This window comes from Delphinapterus leucas, chromosome 8 (assembly GCF_059928025.1).
Source record: "Delphinapterus leucas isolate spDelLeu-1000000601 "Yukka" chromosome 8, BTC_Dleu_Yukka2, whole genome shotgun sequence".
In the NCBI taxonomy this organism is placed as follows: Eukaryota; Metazoa; Chordata; class Mammalia; order Artiodactyla; family Monodontidae; genus Delphinapterus; species Delphinapterus leucas.
Genome location: NC_143136.1, coordinates 44,851,227 through 44,858,822, shown reverse-complemented (window position 1 = coordinate 44,858,822; position 7,596 = coordinate 44,851,227). Strand labels below are relative to the sequence as shown.

The following is a 7,596-nucleotide window of genomic DNA, read 5'->3' as shown; positions in this document are numbered from 1 at the left end:
TACTAGGCCAAGCAAGGAACAGGTCGAGAGACAAAGGGCCGGAAAATATGTGAGAATTAAGAGAATTGCCAAGAAAGTGCTGAAGTCTCCTGATATGATGAGGCTGTTTGCTAAATCCTTCCAATGCTTCATGAACTATATAAAGAAAGAGCAACTTCCAGAGCAGCATTAGCCAAAATTCCAGTTCCTGTCTCTTGTCTCTGGCAATGGACCCAGAAAACAGTGTAAGATGCATCCACCAGGTTTGACAGCAGCTGTACAGCTAATGAGAGATGTTCACTATGTTTAATCATATATGTTCAATTGTGAGCACCAAGGGTCACTGGCATTTTAGGCTGCATTCCTCCCATGTAGTTTCCTTCCTCCCTCCCTCCCTTCCCCCCTCACTCCCTTCCTCCCTCCCTCCCTTCCCCCCTCACTCCCTTCCTCCCTCCCTCCCTTCCCTTCCTTCCTTCTTTCCTTCTATTTTAAAAATATTTTCTATTTTCTTGTTTTCTATCACTTCAACCCAGTGGCCGTTCAGTGACCCCTACTGTGGTTCTGTTTTCCAGGAAAGGCCACATAAACAGGGCAAGAGCTCCCAAGAATTTATGGGAAAAGAGGAGCATTGCCTTAAATGGGTAGGAAGTTTTAAAATAAGCTGTGTCTGGGAGAGTCTAAAGGGTTCTCTCTAACCCAATGCCACTTCATTTCCATGATGGAGGCTACCACAGGTTGCAGGTTAAGAATTCAGATGAACCACACATGGGCAGACCTCCTGGATGAGGTAAAGAAAGACATCTTTTTTTCTGACAAGCCTCAATAAACCAGAATAAAGTTGTAGGATGTCCTTCACACAGACTAACAGAAACAAACGAAAACAACGTTTAATAGAAAGCAGCGTAGTGCAGCAGGAAAAGCAGTTGCTGCGGAAACAGGAGGTGGGATTCTAATTGCTAGTGAGCTGTATAGCCTCAGATGTGTTGCTTACTCTGTGGCCCTGTTTCACCAACTGCAAATCAAGTGAGCTGTGTTCAGGGATCATGGCCTTTTTATTGTTTAAACACTTCATGATACTAAGACTAGAAAAGTTGATTTAAACATCCTATGTGTATTACATTCCTATTGCTGTGTAACAAATTACCACAAATTTAGCAGCTTAACACAACATACATTTAATATCTCATAGTTTCCACGGGTCAGGAGTCAGGACTCAGCAAGGCTCTACAGGGCTGCAGTTTAGGTATGGACTGGGGCTCAATTCTCATCTAGAAGCTTAGTTCTCATATGGAAGCTCAGCTGGTGATCTGCTTCCAAGCTCATGAGGTTGTTGGCAACATTCAGTTCCTGTGGTTGTAGGACTGAGGGTCCTGACTTCTAGCTGGATGTCAGCTGGAGGCCACTGTCAGTATCTAGAAGCCAGCTACAGTTCTTTGCCAAAGGGCTTTCTCCAGAGGCCCTCTGATAGCATGGCAGCTTGCTTTTTCAAAGCTAGCAAGGGAGAAAGAGAGAGAGCCTACTAGCCAGATGGAGTCTTATATGATGTAATCACAGAAGTAACATCCCATCACCTTTGCCACGTTCTGTTGGTTAAAAGTTAGTCACAGGTCCCAGCCACACTCAAAGGGAGGGGATTAAGCAAGCACATGAACACCAGAACGCAGTGGTCAGGGGGACCACCTTAAAGTCTGTCAGCCACACTTCTGTATTTTTCCCACACTCTGTCCTTCAGCAGATCCTGTCAGTTCAACATTCAAGACATACTCCAAATGTGCCACTTTTCATCGCCTCCATTTCCAACCCAGCCTCCCTAGTCTACGTCATCATTTTCTGTCATTAACATTACTGCTAAAATCTCTTAAATTGTTTCCCTCTCTCTTGCCCTATTAGCTTAAAACCTTCCAGTGGACTTCCTGTTATATGTGGAATAAAATCCAAATGCCTTACTTGCATGACCTGGCCCCTGACCACTTCTGTGATCTCATCTGCTTCTGTTCACCTTTTCTCACTCCACGTCTGCTACCACCAAGCCCATTCCCACCTCAGGACCTTTGCACATGCTTTCTCCTGACAGAAATATTCTTCCTTTAGATCTTTACTTGGTGGTTCCTTCTCTTCATCCATTCCTCACTCAAATGCCACTTCCTCACAGACCTTCCTAACCACTCTACATGAGTTAACCAACCCTTGCCCTATTCCAGGCATTCTCTGTCCTGATACTCTGATTTATTTTCTGCATAGAACTTACTGGTATGTGAAATATGTGTTTTATTGTTCAAAATTTGTGTCCTCCACTTAGAATGTAATGTCCATGAGGACAAGTCACTGTATCTCCAACAGTGCCCAGTATCACAAATACTGAATGAAGAAAACATAGAAAAACCAAACTCAAATTTTTAAAATTAATTGAATAATATTGGTTATCTGGAAGTTTACTATATTGTCCTTAATTTTTTCAGTTTGCCATGGACCAATGACAGGTTTATCAGTAACTACCACCTATTTCTGCCCAGCTTTTTGAAGACCATTACCTTATTTTATCAACTCCATAGCAATCGTTTCCATGAGGAAGCCCCTGTACTGAGTCTCAATAGCTGGTGAGTGCTTGGGAAATAGATATCTTGAGTGACGGACTCACAAGCTTTCGATCAAGACGTACAGGAGGCGAGCGCGAGGGGAGGAGCCTGCCCGGCGAGCGCGGAGAATGCGCGGTGTGAGTGCCCAGGAGAAAGGAAGGCGCTCGAGTTCCGGGTCAGGCCCTTCGCCCTCCTCCCTCGCCCTCTGGCCTCCGGCAGGGCGAGTAGCAGCGGCGCCGTGGCGGCGGCGGCGAATCTGAATGCGGTGAGGGAGACCATGGAGAAATCTCTGCTTGAGATTTCAAGAATTTTGAATACTGGATTAGATATGGGCACTCTGTCTATATGTGTACGGCTCTGTGAACAAGGAATTAACCCAGAAGCTTTATCATCAGTCATTAAGGAATTTCTCAAGGCCGCTGCAGCATTAAAGGCTGCTGAAAATACGACGAGCTGACTTTCTGAAGAAATCCTGATGAGATATGTCAAGCTCTGCAGGAGGACTGAAGATTGCATTGTAGTTAAGAATGTACAATGAAATCACTGCATGTAGCAATGTGGAAACATTGTCCTTTTTAAAAGAATGATAAAACCATAGCTTTATAAATCAGTGGAAAGTGGCTTACGGAGAAAACTATCAGTTGTGTTTACACCACATCTTATTTTCTTTTAACAGTTCTAATGCTTTGGCCCTGCTGTGTTCATATTCATGTGTTCCTTATTTATAGCTGATAGCTTTAATTTTCTAAGCAGTCTGTCTATCAGATGCGCACATCAGCTGTGCCTGGTTGAAGTATAGTGAAACCCATCCATAGTAATGTTGTAGTTATGACTTGTTGACACTTCCATTATAAACTTTAATTTTGAATTGTTTATGCAAAATAACTGGATTTATGTTGTATTAGGCTGAAAGTTGACAATTTCAGCTACCGTTGTGGATTTTGACTTAGATTCAGTATGCATATCAGAATCTTGTTTTTTATAAGAGTATGGAAAAACATTTGTAAACTGCACTTTAACAAAGAATATTTAGTTTTTTTAAACATAAAGTTTGACTGGCAGTTAATAGTATGAAGCAGATCATATTTGTATTAATTGGAAAATGAAACTTAGAAACTTAGATTTTAAAAGTAATAACAGTGCTTAGCTTACCATTATCATTTGAATCATTTAAATTTAGGGAGAATATTGAGAATGTTTTTCTTTCTAATTTTTATACTCTGTAAATAACGGCCTTAAAAATAATAATGCATAATGAAACAATTCCAACATGAAACGTCTTTTTTACTTTCGTTACATAAAGATAATTTGAGCGCTAACTTAATATACCTTGAGTGGTTATCTAGTAAATCACTAAATAGATGGTGTCACTCAACGAAGAATGTTATTATTTTCTGAAGGAATAAAGGTTTCCAGTAATTAAACAAAAACTAAATAATCAAGTGTTCTGTATCAGGAATTCTAAATGTGCCTTTCTAAGATCATTTTTATGTGTCATTATTTTTACCCTTAAAGTTTTAACAAATCGAAGTGATGGTTCAAAATAAATTTTAGAAAACTTAGCATGGATTCTGTTCCTATAACAGAATCTCAGTGGAATATTTTTCCCAAGACTAATACAAATTTAATCTGATTTTTTAAGACTTTGTTAGCTTCCATTTAAATGATAGTATAGGGACTTCCCCGGAAATCCAGTCCAGTGTTTAAGACTCCACCTTCCAATGTAGGGGGTGCGGGTTTGATCCCTGGTCAGGGAACTAAGATCCCACGTGCCGTGGGGTGCAGCCAAAAATTAAAAAAGAAAAAAATGATAGCACAAGCATATACTCTTTGGTAGCATTTTTTGTTCTTCAGACAAACCAAAGTGATTTTAATAAGGCTTAGTAATATTTAATGGCAACCTTCTGTTCTATTTAAAATATCTAGTCTTTTGACCACTTTGACTTTTTAAATACATGACATCTTTACCAAATGCACTGAAGGTCTATTATAGGGAGAACTGGTTGGGAGACAATAAAAGTTTTGATTGTAAGTCATTCGTTTAATTTAAAAAACATTGCAAATACTGCATGTTGTTATTTATATAAAATCAGAAAAAGGACATTCTTGTCAAGTTCCAAAATTTGTATATACTTTTAGGTCATAAGAGTTAATAGTTTCATTTATGACTTTGTGGATTATGTTATTTATGTGTGAAACAAAGCAGGAAAATATACTGAAAAGGAGTTATGTTTGTAGAGGACTTTTTTAATGTGTTACATTTCTTAAATGTAAACATATATTTCTAATGCGTACTTAAGTAATGTTTAAGGAAACCAAAGAAATGCATTGTTGTGCATGTTGGCAGTGTCAAAAATAAAACCATTTTGGTGGTAAAAAAAAAAAAAGACGTACAGGAGGCAATGACCCAGGCATTAGGAAGAGACACCTCTTCCTCATTTAGGAGAAACTCCTAAAATCAGTCATTTCTATCTTTAGTGAGCAACTGATATGCAAAGGAGGTAGGATGATATGGTGAAAAGAACACTGGTCCAGGAGCCAGGAGACCTGAATTCTAGACCTGATTCTGTAGCAACAAAAAGCAATTTAGCATGTCACGTATTTGCCCTGAGCCTCATTTTCCTCATCTATAAAAAGACAGAGTTCAGCTAGATGACTTCTAAGATCCTCTCGAATATTAAAATATTTTTTGAAATCTATGAGTTCCACCAATCTATAAGATTCTATAAAAGGGCAGCTGCTGAGTTGAGTTACTGAGCAAAAGTCTGACCAACTAATTACAGCACCTGTAGAAAGGAAGAAAAATGACCAACAATGACAACAGTAACAGCAACAGCAAAGATGGTTCATCCTGTTCCTCAGAAATTAGTCACACTGCCTTTCCATTAACAGTCCTGTTATAGGTGCTGACACTTGTCTTTCAGCCTAGTCATATGTTACCATCTCAACAATAAACACCTGAGCCAAAGGACTAGTAGTTGCTTCAGTTATCCATATCATATTCTAAAAGCTCCTTATACTCCAGCTACCCAGTTTGGAATTCTGGCAGCACAGAGGAAAACCTTCTTTTATCTAGTCCACAGAAATAATGTATTAAGACAGAAAACAGATTTACCAGTTTGAGGGCCAACAAACTAGTTGGATGACGTAGACATGGCTTTCTAGAAAGCTTTGGGAATCTTAATTTTCTAGTAATGATATGTGGCCTATATACATAACACTTCAAAGTGATTCCACATGCCATGTCATTTCTGTCTTTCCTTTCATAAAATTGCACTATTTAAGCTCATATGCAGTCCACACTAACACATTGCATGATACTCTAATTAAAGCAATAGTAAAAGGTTAAAGTTACTTAAGAGGAAATTCATCTCTTTTTTTTTTTTTTGGCTGTTTTGGGTTTTTGTTGCTGTGCACGGGCTTTCTCTAGTTGTGGTGAGCTGGGGCTACTCTTCGTTGCGGAGCATGGGCTCTAGGTGCGCAGGCTTCAGTAGTTGTGGCTTGTGGGCTCTAGAGCTCAGGCTCAGTAGTTGTGGTGCATGCGCTTAGTTGCTCCACGGCATGTGGGATCTTCCCGGGCCAGGGCTCGGAGCCATGTCCCTTGCATTGGCAGGCAGATTGTTAACCACTGTGCTACCAGGGAAGCCCTGTGTTTTAGTTTTTATGGGTTGCCTAGTATCCATGTGAATTAAACAAATGCTCTCCTAAAGAAATTAACCTTCAATTTGATTATGCTTAATTTGCTTGAGGTTAGACCAGTTATAAAGACAGCCTAGGGTAGGTTCCTCAAAGATAAAACTATCAAATTTGGCCTTCTACTTTAGATAGCACTGTGGTTTGACATAAATAATGGACCTGAGAAAAACACACAGGAGCAACTGACACAAAAAGACTTACAAAATCTGGCAGACAATGCAAAAATAATGCTTCTTGGAAAAATAAACTTGCTTTTTAAAAAGCCCTTGAAATCAATTCTGAAATAAGAAACAAAAAGGCAAATATTTTATTTCACAATCTTCAAATATTTCATGACTGCGCCATTGGAGTTTCTGATTCATTCCAATGACCGTCTCCCTCTGCCTTTGCCCTCATTTTGAAAGGCTTCAAAATGTGTACAGACCACCCAGGCAGAGTTGATGTTGAAGTTGGGAAGACCACACTTCCCTGCAGGCCGCTTCAGTCTGCCATCCACATGCTAATGAATAACTAAAACGAAGTATATGAGGCCTGAGAGAAAAATGCAAGAAAAGTTACAAATATAACACTTTCCCATGTAATTCAGACAACAGAGAAAGAAAGAGAAGGGGACTGATGTGGCGAGAAGGCATAAATGTGAACTGACCAGGTCAGAAAGGCCTGTGTTGGCAGTGAGAAGTGATGTGAAGTGTGTGTCTGCTTTAATCACTATCAGGTGAGTAGATAACAGCCTCCATCTTCTTGTTCATTTTACCTGCGTGTTCACAGATTGGTAACTGAGAGTGCAAGACAAATGTTCTCTTCCAGAGGATCATTTTCAAATCACAGCTTATTCATCACATGGAATGATTCTAGAACACTCTAAAAGGTGTTCATCAAATTAAAATGCCTCAGCTCTCTCATAAAGGCATCAAGCACTGTTGCTATGGCAACAATGCTAATGCTGGAGGTGGGGGAACCCCACTGTGATGATGTGGTTAATTTAAGGCTGTAGGAATTCACTGTGATCATGTGCCCCAAAGTGTCTGGATGTTAAGATTATTTTGAAAGCTCTAGAACGTGCTATTGTAAAACTCTCAACTTCTGCCTTCTAGATTGAAGTCCTACAATTGTTTTTGGCCAAAAAGAACCACTCCCAAGAGTCTTTTACTCACACAGCTGAAGAAATTTCCTTCATCTTTCTCTGGGGCCTGGATTCCAAGGCATGGAGATGCCAAGGGGCAAGGGTGAACAGGCCTCTGCTCTGTGAAGCATACCTGAGATCCAGTCATTTAATCAACTTTGGGTTCATGCCTACACCAGTGACCTGACAGCTTGACTGTGCTTCTGAGAGAAGAGCTGAGGG

At 40.0% G+C, this 7,596-nt stretch overlaps 1 pseudogene; it reads left to right on the top strand.

Annotated features, from left to right (window-relative positions):
• Positions 1-229: 229 nt before the first annotated feature.
• On the top strand, positions 230-4,942 carry LOC149748548 (mitotic-spindle organizing protein 1 pseudogene; annotated as a pseudogene).
• Positions 4,943-7,596: the final 2,654 nt, after the last annotated feature.